Raw genomic sequence first — 16,836 nt, 5'->3', positions numbered from 1 at the left:
CATTTTGCCTACAATCCTCAGGAAGCTTGTCATATTCTGAAAATTTTGGGATCAGATATTTTGTGGAATGGGACTGAGCTTCACTTCTGAGATAGAGCCCAAGGAAATAAGGTTAAGAATTTGCAGAAATCACAGAAAGGAGGTTTCTGAACTTAACAGGCCATAATATTGATTGGTCAATCAAATTTACTTAAATTTTTAAGGGAAAGAGAGTCCCCAAATAATTGGTACATTATATCTAAATAAGAGTTAGCATAAAAGTGAAAGGCTAAATACAAATACTGCTCACATTCTTGACAATGGTTTTTAACTGCAAGTTGGCATAAACCTGTAGGCAGGACATAGAGACAGCATTTTCTTTATGTAATATAAATACATGTGGGCTTTTAAAAAAATTACTCCCTTCAGATTGAATTGGTATTTCTGTGGGAGGGGATCTACTAGCCTTTCCTTTTTCACAACTTCTCACAGAGTCTAGTATAGTAGAGTTCAAGGGTACTTAATTAATGTCATTGATTGCCCTACTAACTGAATGACAGCAATAGTAGGTTCCCTGTCTACATGAGTGAACCCAAACATGGAAAGGAGAAAGTTATTGATAAGAGAGTTGGAAAAAAAAAAAAAACAGAATAAAAGAATTTTATTTATGAGTACTCGAGATCTATGTAATGGACTTACATAAAAATTAGGGTGAATACCTTAATTTTGATCCACATTGTGACATGTCATTAAGGTTTCAATAAATAAAATATGCCATCCATCAAACAAAAAACAAAATTAAGCAAAATCCAAAACTCTGTGGCTTAACAGAGAAAGGGAGACATTTTAATGTGAGTCGAGCTTAGGTGTTATCCAGTGGAGGTATAAATAGAAACTAAGTCTGTGTTTCTCAAAGTAAGATTCGCAGACCATCTGTATTATAATCACATGACATAGTTGTTAGTATGAGCCCCACTCTAAAACACTAAGTCAGAATTTCTGGAAGAGAGAGCTCAAAAGCCTGCATGTTTAATCTGCACCCCCAAATAATTCTGATGTACTCAAGTTTGAAATCACTGTCTTAGAATGCAGATTTCACTCTGGTTTCAGAGTTGATGGATAGGACCGATATTATACAGTGGGAGGAAATACCAAGGGAATAGTTGTAGGTAACCGGACAGGGTGATGTGGCATGAAATCAGCTTTAGAGTAAAGCAGACCAGATTTGACTAGGTGATACTTTGGGCAAGTCCTTTAATTTTCCTGATCTTCTGTCTTCCTTCCTGTTAAAGGCAAAAAAGAGTACTTCTGTAGGATCGTGGTCATGAATAGAGATCATTCGTGTACAGAGCCTGACACATTGTAGGCTTTGATAAGTCATGGCTCTGATCTCAAGGCCCATGGAAGATTTCCAGGTGCTTAAAGTTTGCAACCATAGGTGTTGGCAGGGTCTTAAGATGGTTGCCGGGTGGCAGGCTCCTGATGGAAGAAAAGATGTGGAGTGGGCTGCTACCTCCTGGCCTAAATGAAAGTGATGTTGAGTTGAATTCTGAAGATGAAGACCCATTAGAGAACTCTGGACTTAACTTACAGGAAGATAACGAAGATAGGGCCATTATGAAAACAGAGATCTCAGATTTCCAAACTGATAGACCAAAAAACCTGGGGCAGAGACAAATGTAAATGCATACAAAGAGTGCCCCTCTGGAATTCCCTTAAATATGTGGCGTAAATTTCAAGAATTGCATAAAAAACATTCTGAACAGGAAAACCTCAACTTCAGGATTCAGAAGGAAGAAAAGAAAACGCTCCAGGAAAGGTAAATTGAAGGATGAAGCAGAGTCTCATAGTGAACAGACCTCAAGTGAAACCCAGTGGAAGGAGCTTACTCAGTATTTTGGAATCAATGATAGGCTTGACCCCCCTGTTAAAAAGAAAAAAAAAATGGACAAGTTGGGTCTTGAAAAGAGCATAGACCAGGCTGTGCAAGAGTGGAATATCAAGAAGGCTGAGGAACTCAGCAACCAGCTAGCTACTCGAGAGCTTGGTGTAAAAATTGCTAAGGAGGTTGCCTGCCACAACTTTGTAAAAGCCAAAAAGGATGCTGAAAATTCACAGGTTGCCTGAAAAAAGAAGAAGCTTGCATGCGGGTTTGAAGCAAAGAAGAGAAACCAAGAGCAACATGGGATATATGTAACTTGCCACAGTTCCTCAAGACATTTCAGTCTTGACTTGGGTTTTTGCTTGAGTCTTCAACTGCTCAATTTACTGAAAGATTTTCCTGCTTATGTTAACTATGTCAGGAAACTAGTGGAAATTGGGAAAACAAGCATAAAATTTGGGAGTTGATTATTAAATCTTTTCAGTCTTAAAAAAAAAAGTTTGCTACCCTAGATCCCAGAAAACTGCTGGAAAGCACAGAGATCCCACATTTGAAGAAAATGTTTTGTAAACAGGTCCCCTAACCCAGTCCAAATATCGCCAATATCGTATACATGGAGGACAAATAAGATTCCATAAGAAACTCATGGTCTGAGAGAAAAGGAAATAAAATCTGTCATAGGAACATGGTAGAATAATGCATCCTTCCGACTGCTTTGCGTCAGGATATGATCAGAAAGGAAAAGTGTAATTTCCTAAAGAGTGAAAGAAATTATTTTGGCTAAATTTGATGGGCTAGAAAAGATAAATGCTGCAGATAACAAAGAAACTAAAATTATAGCTCCAAGGAAGTAGGAGACGAACATCAGGTTTTTGTTGTGTAGGTGATTAAATCTCAGAGGAGCATGACAAGAGGACCTGAAGTGAGAAGAAAAGAAATGGTAGGTAAAACCTGTAAATGCTCAGTGTTCCTGTAGCAAATTGGTGCAGTTCTGTGTTTGTTTCTGAGGAAAAAACCGTTTCAGGCTTCAGGTCCTGAGAGAATAAGTTGTGCTATCACATCATTGCAAAGGACTTTTGGAAATGGGGAGTATATTTAATCTTTTTTCTTCTATAATTTACAAAGTGAGCATTTGGATATTTGGATGATTGTCAGAGGAAGATTTTAATTTTTAAATTTTTACAGTTTTTTTAAAAAACGGGGATTGGGGAGGGGTGTAGTGTCTTAGAGAATCCCAACATCATTGTTTACAGTTTATTATGTAGTTGAGGCTCCAATATTGAATGACTAGAAAGAGAAATATACTGGTAGTAGTTAGATTGCTGGCATCAGGCAATTAACAAAGACAACAAAGATTCTTTATAAATCCATTGATGTAGATCTCCCCGTCCCCCCAACCAGGTTTATTGAGATGTAATTGACATATAACATTGTATCAGTTTAAGCTGTACAACCTGTTGATCTGATGCATTCATATATTACAAAATGATTAGCAGCATAATGTTAGCTAAGACCCCCATCACATCACATAATTATTATTTCTTTATTGTGGTGAGAACATTTAAGATCTGCTCTCTTAGCAAGCGCTGAGTATATAATACAGCGTTATTAACTATAATCACCATGCTGTATATTAGATCCCCAGAACTTATTCATCTTATAACTGAGAGTCTGTACCCTTTGACCACCATCTGCCCATTTTCCTTCACAGTGTCCCAGCCCCTGGTAACCAACCAGTCTGGTCTTGATTTCTATGAGTCTGGCTTTTTTAGATTGTACATATAAGTGAGATTGTGCAATATTTGACTTTCTCTGCCTGACTTACGCCTTCATGGTTCCTCCATTTTGTGTCAAATGGTGGGATTTCCTTCTTATTTTCCTTCTTATTCACGACTGAGTAATATTCCATTGTATATATACACCACATCTTCTTTATTCACTCATCCATTGACAGACACCTGGGTTGTTTCCTATCTTAGCTATTGTGAATAATACTGCAATGAACTTGGGATTGCAGATATCTCTTCAAGATATTAATTTCACTTCCTTTGGTATATATCCAAAAGTCAGGTAGTTGGATTGTATGGTAGTTCTATTTTTAAACTTTTTTTTTTTTTTTTTTTTGAGGAAACTACTATTTTCCATAGTGGCTGTCCCAACTTACATTTCCACCAACAGTGTCTAAGGGTTTCCTTTTCTTAATACCTTCACCGGACCTTGTTGTCTCTTATTTTTTTGATGACAGCCATTCTAACAGGTGTGAGGCAGTATCTCATTATGGTTTTGATTTGCACTTTCCTGAAAATTAGTGATGTTGAGCACATTTTCACATACCTGTTGGCCATTTGTATGGTTTGTTAAAAAAATGTCTATTTCAATTTCTCTGCCCTTTTAAAATCAAATTGTTTATTTTCTTATTGTGTTGTATGAGTTCTTTATAGATTTTGGATATTAGCCCCTTATCAGATATATGATTTGTGAATATTTTCTCCCATTCCACAGGGTGCTTTGTTGAATGCCAATTTTGTTGATTGTTTCTTTGCTGTGCAGAAACTTTTTTTGTGCAGAAACTTTTTAGTTTGATATAGTCCTACTTATTTATTTTTGCCTTTGTAAGCTTTGCTTTTGGTGTCAGATTTAAAAAAAAAATCACTGCCAAGACCAATGTCAAGGAGTTTTTCCCCCCATATTTTCTTCTGGGAGTTTTACAATTTGGATCTTTAAGTCTTTAATACATTTCAAGTTAATTTTTGTCTGTGATGTAATATGGAGATCCAATTTCATTCTTTTGCATTTGATTTTCCAGTTTCCTCAATGGCATTTATTGAAGAGAATATCCTTTCCCCCTTGAGTATTATTGTCTCCCTTGTCAAATATTAGTTGACTGTATGTGCAAGAATTTATTTCTGGGCTCTGAAATCTGTTCCATTGTCTATGTGTTTATTTTTACACCAGTTTCATACTGTTTTTATTACTATAGCTTTGTAGTATGGTTTGAAATCAGGAAGTGTGATACCTCTGGCTTTGTTCTTTCTCAGGCTTGCTTTGGCTATTTGGGGTCATTTGTGGTTGCATACAAACTTCAGAATTGCTTTTTCTATTTCTGTGAAAAATGCCATTAGAATTTTCATGGAGTAGGGCCTGGGTGGCTCAGTGGATTAAGCAGCTGCCTTTGGCTCAGGTCATAATCTCAGGGTCCTGGTCGAGCCCCGCATCCGGCTTTCCACTCAGTGGGGAGCCTGCTTCCCCCTATCTCTCTGCCTGCCTCTCTGCCTACTTGTGATCTCTCTCTCTCTATCAAATAAATAAATAAAATCTTAAAAAAAAAAGAATTTTCACGGAATCATGGAATCTGATTTTTTAAAAAAATAATGCCATCCAAAAAATAGATTTAACAGTACTACTCAAGAAGCTTTTTAATCACAATGCTTCTGCCCAGTGCTAGGATTGATTTTTAGCTTAAACTTCAACCTGAGTCCTTTCAGAAACAAAGCAAAAGACAAAACCCTCTTTCTATTGTTAATAAAGAAGAAACCACTAGTAGAAAAAGCAAAGGGAGGGAGAACTGTGGACCAAAGAACTCAATAGGGAGGTTCTTCCTCAGTTTATGTCCACCTGACAGTTCAACAGACCCCACTGAATAAGGGCTAACATTCCTTAGAAATCAGTTCCTGAGAATTTTATTATTTATGCTATTAACAACAGACGATCTGGTAACTGTAGATTTCCATGGGAAAAATGCAAGACATCCAAAATCAAATGATCAGAATGAAAAAAGAACATCCTAGATTAGTCTAGAAGAAAATCATTCATTTGGCCATACCTGACCAAAGGTTGTCACCGATTGCTAGGAATCAGATATTTAGAATACATGCTCCATGATATTACTAAGCACCTAGGAGATACCAAACACAAGTGGGAGAGTCAGTGGTGAATTAAAACATAGCCAATGTTACCAAAGAGTCTAAGGAAATAGAATTCCACATATTGTGTGTTTGTCCGTGTGTGTGTGTCTGTGTATGTATGCACATGTGTATTAAATATGAGCTTAACATGTTCTAAACTATAAATTGTCGTTATTTTGTAGAATAAACAGTCATTCTTGGTTAATCTTTTCAATGTATTTCTTAATAAATTGCAAGACTATGCTATTGAGAAATAGCTAAAAGAGGCCCATTTACCTGGTTTTTGAGTCTGGATAGCAGTGACTCATGACCAGCCCACCTGTTATATCCTCTCAGGAACATGGCTCAAACAGGCTCATTTGAAGCTGAAAGTGCTATAGATTTTGAACAAAGACACATTATTCCTTTAAAATAAGGAAAAAAATCACTGTGAATGGTTGTGCAGTAAAAAGCGATGCTAAATACAATAGATAAAATAGTTATTAACGTCCCTTTAAGAGTTTTCAACAAGAATCTAAATCTTCTTTTTATGGCAGAGAATCCAATTTTTTCATAAAGTGTATCATTATCATTTGGGCATAATTCATTGGCAGGGAATGATTCTTCACACAGATACTGGCGATAATATAGCATTTACATTTTTCAGAACTTTATGTTTAAAAAATGAATAACGGGTAAGAACAGAATCCTAATGTGTCTCTACCTTCGCCGAGACACCAACCACTCTCTGGCATGACTTCTCTGTGCCAGCTCAGGCTCAAACAGCCAGTTTGATATTTTTAAAAAGCATCTCGTCTAACCTCATCTCACCTAATGCTTCAAAGGTGACTCTTTCAAGCTCAGTTACATCTTCTTAGTGGTTTTTGGCATTTTTGGTGGAGGAAGTTTGCTTTATTTTGACATATGGTATATCATATCCAAAGGCACAGTATGGACTTCAATCAAAAGGCCTTGACTTGTTCCTTCTAAAGCTAGATAGTATCCTAAACCGGGCAGCTATAGTCATGTTTTTATGTTTTCCACCTGGCTTGGAGGGGAGGCAAGGGACCAGCTTGACTATTAATATATACATATATAATATGTATATATGTACGAAGTTCATAAAGTTCATAAAGTTCATAATACGAAGTTCAAAAGCCTTCAGTTAGTTCTCTCTCCCCAGATTCATACAAATGGAGTCACCTGCGAGAGCAGCACCTTTAATGGCTTTCCATAATGATTAATTGCTGAGCAACAAAGGCTTTCCCAAATCCTCTGCAAGAACATTCTTGCTGGCTTACAATTAATGCATCTCCTTTGACAAAGTCACTAGCAGGAAGAGGGGGAAAGAGCTTATTTTAAATGGCGAACATACCTCTATTTGTCATAAGCCCAAGCTAAACTTTTCACAGCTGCTTTTCATTTTCTTTGTCTCCAGCCCAATAACCTCTAAACAAGGGAAATCTCTCTTTAGTGATGACATGACTGAAACACAAAGTGTTAGCTTTTTGAAACATTCCAACCCAACCTCCTGCCTTTCTTTTAAATATTAAGCATGAGGTCATAAATTAGAAAATGCATAGATTTTCAGTTATAATCCCATTTATTAAGGTCTGACAGAATAACTCCATCTAGTTAAATCTAGTTGCAGTGCAGTAAGATTTATTAAAGGGAACTGTAATGCATCTCGTTAAAAGAAGAGCTGGGCACATCTATTATATTGAGAGTTAATGGTGATTTAGCGGAAATGTACAGAACATTTATTTTTCCTTCTGACTTTATGACATTTTTGAAAGCCTCAAAAATAATAAACTATAAAATGTAATTTTTCTCTCTAAAAGATTGTCTTGTGGGTTGGGTATTCCTCACTATCTAGAATGCATTACTGTATAAATTTTTCAGGTACGCATATCTCTGTTATGGCAGAACTCTTGATAACAAGGAAACAAATTGCAACAAGTCCACATACTGTGGAGTCAGAGGTGTTCTTCAATTACTTTCTGATCTAAGCTCTCCCGTAAGAGCATGAAGTCTTGGTCCTTTGGCTCTTGTATAACTATTAATAGAAAGATCATTTTTTAAAAAAATTTTGCCAAGAATGAAAAAAAAATCTGCCATGTTGCAAATGTTGTACTGTCACATTGACCATTCATCTAGGAATGCTTTTCCTAGGCATTAAGATCGTTCAATGATGTATGCCCAAAGCATTCCAATAAATGTGAAAAAACATATTCACTGCATTTTGTAAACATGAAAAAAATTACTGGCTTCAAAGGCTACTGTATGCCACAGTGGTCAACTGTTTGACTAGGCAAGCATCTGTGAGCAGGAAACCCAATGTTTTCTGCATCTGTAGGATCTAGTCTAATTGGCATGTGGCAGTCATTCATCCATATTGGTCAAATCAGTGATGGAATGATTGAAAAAGTTGATGGGAAATTTTTTTTAAACTCTAAGATCTCTTTACATTTTTAGCTGATTTAAAAGAAAGTATCAGTAATAGGGAGAAACAGTATACTAATGTCAGTCGTTGGGAAGGCAGTAATTTGCCGGTTCCTCCATGTGAATTGTCCGCCCGTGATTTATGGACACTGCCTTTGGGCTTTCCCGCTGCCTTTTTTTCTTCTACACAATGTATCCTTCTCCTTTACTTCCATGCTTTAGGAGCTGGCTTTCCAATTACGGTCCACCTTTGTTATTTCCTCCTTCGTTAGCATGGTGGAGTGTTAATTGTATTTTGATGACTTCTTTTTATTTTTATGTCTTCTGTTCATTGCCCTAAATCAAGAAGGGATCCTTGCTTCACTGAAAGGAAAATCTTCAGTGGAATGACGACAATGAATAGTTTATTTAGTTTTTTTTTTTCTTAAACAGAGATATAATCTGGCCTGAATAAAGATGAAATATTTCCATTAGATTTTAAAAGTTAAGGTCACAAGAATGAAGATTTAAAAAAAAAAAAAGGTAAGTCAAGTGGGAAATACATAAGAAGAATCAATTCTTATGGGCATTAACTGATTGTCCAGGTAAATGCACTTTGCTCTTTCATTCCCTGTTTGTGGCCAGTTTACAGAATAGAGACAAGTAGGTTAAAGCAACACCCACAATTTAAATATTTTTGTAACTTCACTCACTCATTTCATAAGCCGCAAAGATTGCTACCATTTGTTGGTGAATTACTATGTGTTAGTCTTTGTGGTGAGGACTTGACCCATATCAGCACACATTTAATCTTCACAGCAACTCTATGAATTAGACAAAATGTCCATTTTACAGATGTGAAAACTGAGATTTATAGGGCCTAAGATCATATAGCTTCTTAATGGCAGAGCTATGTGGCTCCAAAATCCATGCTTGTAAATGAATACTCCTCCATGAATTTCATGAACACTACTCACCTGCTCTCTCACAGGACACCAACTATTTGGGGCACAGCCTTCAATTAATCATTAAAGCTAGTTTGAATTTATATCTTGATTTTATTTTACTCATTCTTTTTTTTTTTAGAGATTTATTTATTTGAGAGAGAGAGAGAGAGCACAAGCAGTGGGATTGGGGAGAGGAGACATAGACTCCTCACTGAGCTGGGAGCCTGATGTGGGACTCAATCCCATGACCCTGGGATCATGACTTGAGCTGAAGGCAAATGCTTAACCAACTGAGCCACCCAGGCACCCTTTACTCATTCTATTATTATTATTTTTTAATCCTGTAAGGAGAAAATAGTTAAGATTATGGGTTAGGCTTACATTAATAATATCTATCCATAACACAGCCATGACCACAAATCTTCAGAGGCTAAACAACTCTGGCAAGTCTACCATATTTCTACAGGTTTCTTCCCTCTCCAAAGCGACTCCCTTATTCACGCTCTTCTCTTCTCTTTTTTTTTTGTTTTCCCATCCCCTGCCATATGATATACCCTGACCCAGATGATAAAGCTGTTAAACTGAAACATGATACAATACAGACTCATTTTCTTTTAGGAAATCAGTACAACTGGAACTCCATCACCTCCTGTCATGAATCCTACTGCCCTTCCTGTCCCTGGAATTTGTACTCTCTCCTTTTACAAAGGATGAAACAATCTGCCCTTGTCAAGGATTTTTTTCCATTTGTGTCCTGGATCCAGATGACATTTGTCTTTTCCAAGACTTTCCTCCTGAGTTTATCCTTTCTCTTCTGCCTCAAAGGTTTCTTCCCTTTTACTGAATTGTCATTAGTGTACAGACATGCTTGTATCTTTCAACTTAAAAAAGAATCCTCAGGGTACCTGGGTGGCTTAGTTGGTTAAGTGTCTGTCTTCAGGGCAGACCCTGATCCTGGGACTGAGTCCTACACCAGGCTCCTTGCTTGGTGGGGAGTCTGCTACTCCCTCTGACACTCGGCCCTGCTTATGCTTGCCATCTCCCTCTCCCTCTCTGTCTCTCTCACCCTCCCCAAAATAAAATCTTAAAAAAAAAAATTAAAAAAAATTAAAAAAATGAGAAAGAATCCTCTCTCTAGTCCTTATTTGCCTTCAGCTCTCCTTCTCAAAACTCTGCTCACCACTAAAAAACTTCTTGGGTTTTCTGTAGTAATGGACTCTATTTTGTCACTATTCATTCCCTCCATTCCCATCAGACTTTTCTTACCTGCAATTCATTGAGGCTTCATTTGACAGGACGACCAATGAAGTCCATTTCTCAAATCCGGTGATTGCTTTCTCTGACGCTGACCTGCCAGCAGCATTTGACATACTTGACCATTCCCTCCTTTTTGAAGCACTTTCTTCTAGCTTCCATGACATCAATTTTTCTTCATTTTCTCTTCCTTGGCAGTCACCCATTCTCTGTCTCTTTTGCCTTCTCCACTAGATCTTTGAATGTTGAGCTGACTGTAGGCTTTTCCATCTGCATGTCCACATGAGACAATTTCATGGCTTGTATACCCTCCAATATCTCTAGCCCACTTGTTTTCCAGAATTCACTCTCCTACTTAACATATGTGTATATCTAATAAATACCTCAAATTTACATTTTTTTCTACTCTTTGTTTCTATGATTTTGACCTTTTTCTTCTCTCTCTCTCTCTTTATTTTAGATTCCATGATTAAATGATACATGCAGTATTTCTCTTTCTCTGTGGCTTACTTCACTTAACATAATGCCCTCAAGGTTCATCTGTGAATATTACAAATGACAGGATTTCCTTCTGTTTTAAGGCTGAATAATGTTCCATTGTGTACATACACTACATTTTCTTTATTCATTCTTCCATTAGCAGACATGTAGGATGTTCCCATAGTGTGGATATTGTGAGTAATGCTGCTATGAACATAGGAGCACAGAAATCTCTAGAAGATCTTGATTTCCTTTCCTTTAGATAGACACCTAGAAGTAGAATTGCTGGATTATTTGATAGTTTACTTCTAATTTCTTAAGGAATCTCCATGTTCTTTTCTATAGTAGATGTACCAGTTTACATTCCCACCAATGGTGTAAAAGAGTCCCCTTTTCCCCGTATCTTCACCACCACCTATTGTCATTTGTCTTTTTGATAATGGACAGGCATGAGGTGATATCCCTGTGATGTTTTCTTTGGAAAAACATCCATTTAGGTCCTTTGCCCATTTTAAAATTGGGTTATTTGGGTTTTTTTTTTTTTGCTATTGAGTTGTATGAGATTTTTTTTTAAATACTAACCCTTATCAGATATGTGGTTTATAAATATTTTCTTCTATTACTAGGTTGCTTTTTTACTTTGTTGATGACTTCCCTTTCTGTGAAGAAGCTTTCTAGTTTGATGAAGTCCTACTTGTTTATTTTTGCTTTTGCTGAGTTTGTTTTGGTGTCAAATAAAAAAAAAAAACATCACCAAGACTGATGTCAAGGAGCTTACTGCCTATGTTTTCTTCTCGGAGTTTTACAGTTTCAGGTCTTACATTCAAATCTTTACTCCATTTTTAGTTGATTTTTGCATATGGTGTAAGGTAGTGGATTCTTTCATTCTTTTGTGGTTTTCCAGTTTCTATGTTGAAGAGATTGGATGTTCTTGGTTCCTTTGTCAGAAATTAACTGACCATAAACACATGGGTTTATTTCTGGGCTCTTTTTTCTGTTCTATTGACATTTTTATGCCATTTCCACATTGTTTTGATTATAATAAGTGGTAATATTGTTTGAAATCAGGAAGTGTACTGCTTCTAGTTTTGTTCTTTCTCAGAATTGCTTTGGCTATTCAGGGTCTTTTGTGGTTCCATATACATTTTAGGATTGTTTTTCTATTTCTGTGAAAAATGCCATTGAAATTTTTATGGGGATTGCATTGGATCTTTAGATCATTTAAAGTAGTATGGAGATTTTTAACAGTATTAATTTCTAACCCATGAGCATAGAATATCTTTCCATTTATTTGTGTCTTCAAAAATATAGAATGGCTGATGGATAAAAAATAAGACCCAACTATCTGTTGCTTATAAGGGCCTCAACCCAGCTTTAAGGACACACAGATTGAAAGTGTAGAGATTAAAAAAGTATTCCATGCAAATGGAAACCAAAAGAAAAACAGGGGTAGCTATACTTATGTCAGAAAAAAACAAACAGATTTTAAGCCAAAGGCTGTAACAAGAGACAAAGATGGTCTTTATACAATGATAAAATGGTTAATTCATCAGAAGGACATAGCAATTGTAAATATTTCTGCACCCAACATAGAGTATCTAAATATATAAAACAAATATTAATAGATCTGAAGGGGGAAACAGATAGCAATATAATAGTAGGGGACTTCAATACACCACTTTCAACAATGGATAGATCATCCAGACAGAAAATCAATAAGGAAACATTGGCCTTAAACTACATGTTAGATCAGATGGACTTAACAGATATTTACGGAACATTCCATCCAACAGCAACAAAATACAAATTCTTCTTAAGGAACCTCCCCTAGAATAGATTATGTTAGGCAACAAAATAAGTCTATGTAAATTTAAGAAGTCTGAAGTCATATCAAGCATCTTTTCCAACCATAATGGCATGTAACTAGAAATCAGTTACAAGAAAACTGGAGAATTCGCAAATATGTGGAGATTAAACAAATCCTCCTGAACAATCAATGGTCAAAGAAGGAATCAAAAGAGAAATAAAAATACATCTTGATGCAAATGAAAATGGAAATACAACATACTACAGTTAATGGAATGCAGTAAGATCAGGTCTAACAGGAAATTTTATAGTGATAAATGCCTACATTAAGGAAATGGAAAGATCGCAAATAAACAAGCTAACTTCATACCTCAAAGAACTAGAAAAAGAACAAACTAAGCCCAAAGTAACTAGAAAGAAGGAAATTAACAAAGGTCAGAGGGGAAATATATGAAACAGAGACTAAAAAGATAATAGGAAAGATCAAAGAAACTCAGCTTTTTAAAAAATATTTGCCATTTTTTAAGAAAGATTTTGGGGGAGGGGCAGAGGGGAGGAGAGAAAGAGAGAGAATCTGGAGCAGACTCCACACTGAGTACAGAGCCCAGATTGGGGCTTGATCTCAGAACCCAGGGATCATGACCTAAACTGAAATCAAGAGTTGAATGTTCAACCAACTGAGCCACCAGGTTCCCTTGTTTTTTGTTTTTGTTTTTGTTTTTGTTTATACATATATAGAGAGAGCACACATAAGTGTGGGTGGGGTGTGGGATGGGGGTTGGGATGGAGGGTGGGGGTGGAGAGGTAGAGGGAGAGGGAGAGGGAGAGAGAGAATCTTAAGTGGGCTCCACTCTCAGCACGGAGCCAACTTGGAATTCAGTCTCATGACCCTGAGATCATGGCCCTAGCTGAAATCAAGAGTCAGACACTTAACTGACTGAGCCACCCATGTGCCCCAAGGGCTGGGTTTTTGAACAAGAGAAACTATTAGCTAGACTTATCTAGAAAAAAAGAGGACTCAAATAAACAAAATTGTAAAAATTATAAATGAAAGAGGAGACATTACAACTGATACCACAGAAATCAGAAGAGACTACTGTGAACAATTATATGCTAACAAATTGGATAAATTCCTAGAAACATACAACCTACCAAGACTTAATCATAAAGAAATAGAAAATCTGAACAGATTAATTTTTAGTAAGGAAATCAGATCAGTAATCATAAACCTCCCACAAAGGAAACCCCAGGACCTGAAGGCTGCACTGGTGAATTCTATCAAATATTTAAAGGAGAATTAATACCCATCCTTCTCAAACTCTTCGAAAAACTAGAAGAGGAAGAAATACTCTCAAACTAATTTTATTATGCCTGACCTGATACCAAAACAAGGCAAAGACATTACAAGAAAAAACTACAGGCCAATATCCCTGATAAACAAAGATGCAAAAATCCTTAACGAATTATTGGCAAACTGAATTCAACAATGTATTAAAAGGATCATTCGCCACAATTAAGTGGGATTTGTTCCAGGGATGCAAGGATGTTGCAATACCTGCAAATTGTGATACATGACAATTAACAAAATAAAGGTAAAAATCACATGAATCTCGATAGACCCAGAAAAAGAATTTGACAAAATTCAGTATGCTTTTGTGATAAAAGCTCTCAACAAGCTGTGTACAGAAAGAGTGTACCTCAACATAATAAAGGCCATATATGACAAACCTATAGCTGAAACCATTCTCAATGGTGAAATGCCAAAAACTTTTCCTCGAAGATCAGATCTCCATATCCAATATATCCATCAGAACAGTTCTTGGTCCTATCTCCAAACTATATTCTTTCCAATATTCTCAATCATGATCACTATCACTTTAGACCAAGATACTACTGTTGTGACTCCCTCAATGTTGCAGGACCTCATTGGTCTGGTCCTGTATTTCTGTAGTCTTGTCTTCTCTACAAATGACTTCTTGCATTTACCCATTTAAATAATTTCTCAGAACAAAGGAATTCTTCCTTTAAGTTACAGGAACAGATGTTCCCCTTAGAAATAAACACTACTTTTTATTCCATGAGAGATTCAGGTATGGATTTCTTTGTAGATGCCCCATGATTAGTACAGTTATTTTATAAATTGCCATCAAGATCAAGCCATCAAAGAGCACAGGGAACAAGTGTCTTCAGTTTTTTTATTCTTGGGGAAATAGACTTAGGTTTCAAATACTTTATATGCAAATGAGATTGTTATTATGATTTCTTTGCTGTGCAAAATTGAGAAGCAAGCTTATGTTAGCTTATGTTAGCAGGTTCCTGTTTAAAGGCCAAGAACACAGTCCACTGACTATAATGAATCTTTGTGCATTACCATGATTGTCAATAAACAAAAGGCAAGCCACCATTTCTGTGATCGTAATGTTCTCCTATTTCATTTGATTCTTACAAAAACAACAGGTGAATCGATCTGTCTCTATTTTTGCTGTCTGACCACATTTGTAAACAATTAGAACCAGACTCATTTTTATTATTTATAAATAACAATTTTATTAATAATTCATTATTTTAGCTTATGGATGAGAAAAGCCACGTGACTTAGAGACTAAACAAGAGAGGAAATTAAGGGTATGCATTCTACCTGACGTGTGTCTTCATTAGTTAATGTTCTGTTTTGCTTCCTGAAATGTCTTCTGATAGATGTTAAATCAATAACACTTAAACCATAAGAGAGCCCAAAGACTAAATAAACACTTCAGAGAAAAAAAAGATTCATATGAGACAACTGGGTTCCAAGCATATTAAGCGGAAGTGATAGTTGTTAACTTGGTTATGGTATGGAAATTAGGTTAATAGGGATTCTGAAGATGACCACTGGTAACACCCTCACTGGAGTTTGTAGATTAGGGTCCTAAGAAGTCTTCTTCCTCCTCTTCTTCTTTCTCCTTCCCTTCTCCTTTTCCTTCTCCATTTCCATCTCCATCTCCACCTTCTCCTCCTCCTCCTCTTCCTCTTCCTCCTCCTCCTCCTCCTCTTCTTCTTCTTCAGAAGTCTTCTAATCAGTGTCCCTCTGCCAGTGCACATGCATATGACAGATATGACTGTGTATTCTGGGGCCCATCACTCCTTCTGTTTCTCAGTTCTTGGATTCATCCTCTTGTTTGGCCTCCTCATCCTTCCCAGATCTTGGACATTACTTAGTGACTCCCACTTTACTACTATATTTACTCCACTGTGTACTCAGTTAAAAGCACTGGAGAAAGAGAAGTTGAGAAGAAGAAAGTGTTAACACTGTGCAGTTTCATTTGACTGCATCTCTACGTATAATGAAAAGCACTTGCAACTTTTGATGTGATTTGCTGAAATTGAATTGTGGTTACAATTCCCTAGCAATATGTCTATTAAGTGAGGAAGACCTATGTTGTTGTTTCTTGGCAAACCGGCTAACTGGAAGGCAATTTTATCAAGTAGGGTGTAGCACTTGTGCTAACAGAAGAGGTATTTTGCAAGTCTGATCATAATGATAGGTATTTAATATATTAAAGGATACATACAATATCTATGGTTATTTTTGAATTATTTTTATAAATTATTTACTATATTGGCCTCACTAAAAATTCATTACTAGCTTCTTGGTGAGGATGGCATTTTTTATACACACTTTTGGGCTACTCCTCACTGTTAAAATATAAGCTAGTTATGTTGTAAGTCATTTTTAAAAAGCATCATGGCTATTTTGGTTTCAAACTCCTCCAGTGCTGACTAGGAGGATCTCGGTTGTTTTTAACTTCTTTTTTTTTTAAAGAGATATATAATAATTCATTTTATTAGTGGTTAGTGTAGAATTTTTCTTGCCTTTCAGGACTGGAGAAAATCCCTAAGGGCTAGAGCAAGGCATTCATATGGCATGGTGAGACGTGTGTGTGTGTGTGTGTGTGTGTGTGTGTGTGTGTTTGTTGTTGTTGTTAAATTTGCACTTAAGCAGCCAGTACACAGGGAAATGAAAATTTAAGTGTTCTTCTTGAACTCTTATGTTACAGAAAAATGAGCATGGAAGTTTTCTCTGTTCCAGGTAGTAGGTGAGGGGGGGTGCCTGAGAAAAATTATTTAGCTTACATCATATTTGGGGCAAAACCTTTGAGAAAATAATGTATGGAGACACTTGAACCTCTCCTTTATGCTTTAT

At 36.4% G+C, this 16,836-nt stretch overlaps 1 pseudogene; it reads left to right on the top strand.

Annotated features, from left to right (window-relative positions):
- Window positions 1–1,422: 1,422 nt before the first annotated feature.
- Window positions 1,423–2,176, top strand: LOC111157398 (annotated as a pseudogene).
- The last annotated feature ends 14,660 nt before the right edge of the window (window positions 2,177–16,836 follow it).

This window comes from Enhydra lutris, unplaced genomic scaffold, assembly GCF_002288905.1.
Source record: "Enhydra lutris kenyoni isolate GAN:26980312 unplaced genomic scaffold, ASM228890v2 scaffoldscaffold3, whole genome shotgun sequence".
Classification (NCBI taxonomy): Eukaryota; Metazoa; Chordata; class Mammalia; order Carnivora; family Mustelidae; genus Enhydra; species Enhydra lutris.
The sequence above is the reverse complement of the archived record's forward strand: the minus strand, read 5'-3'. Positions and strand labels throughout refer to the sequence as shown.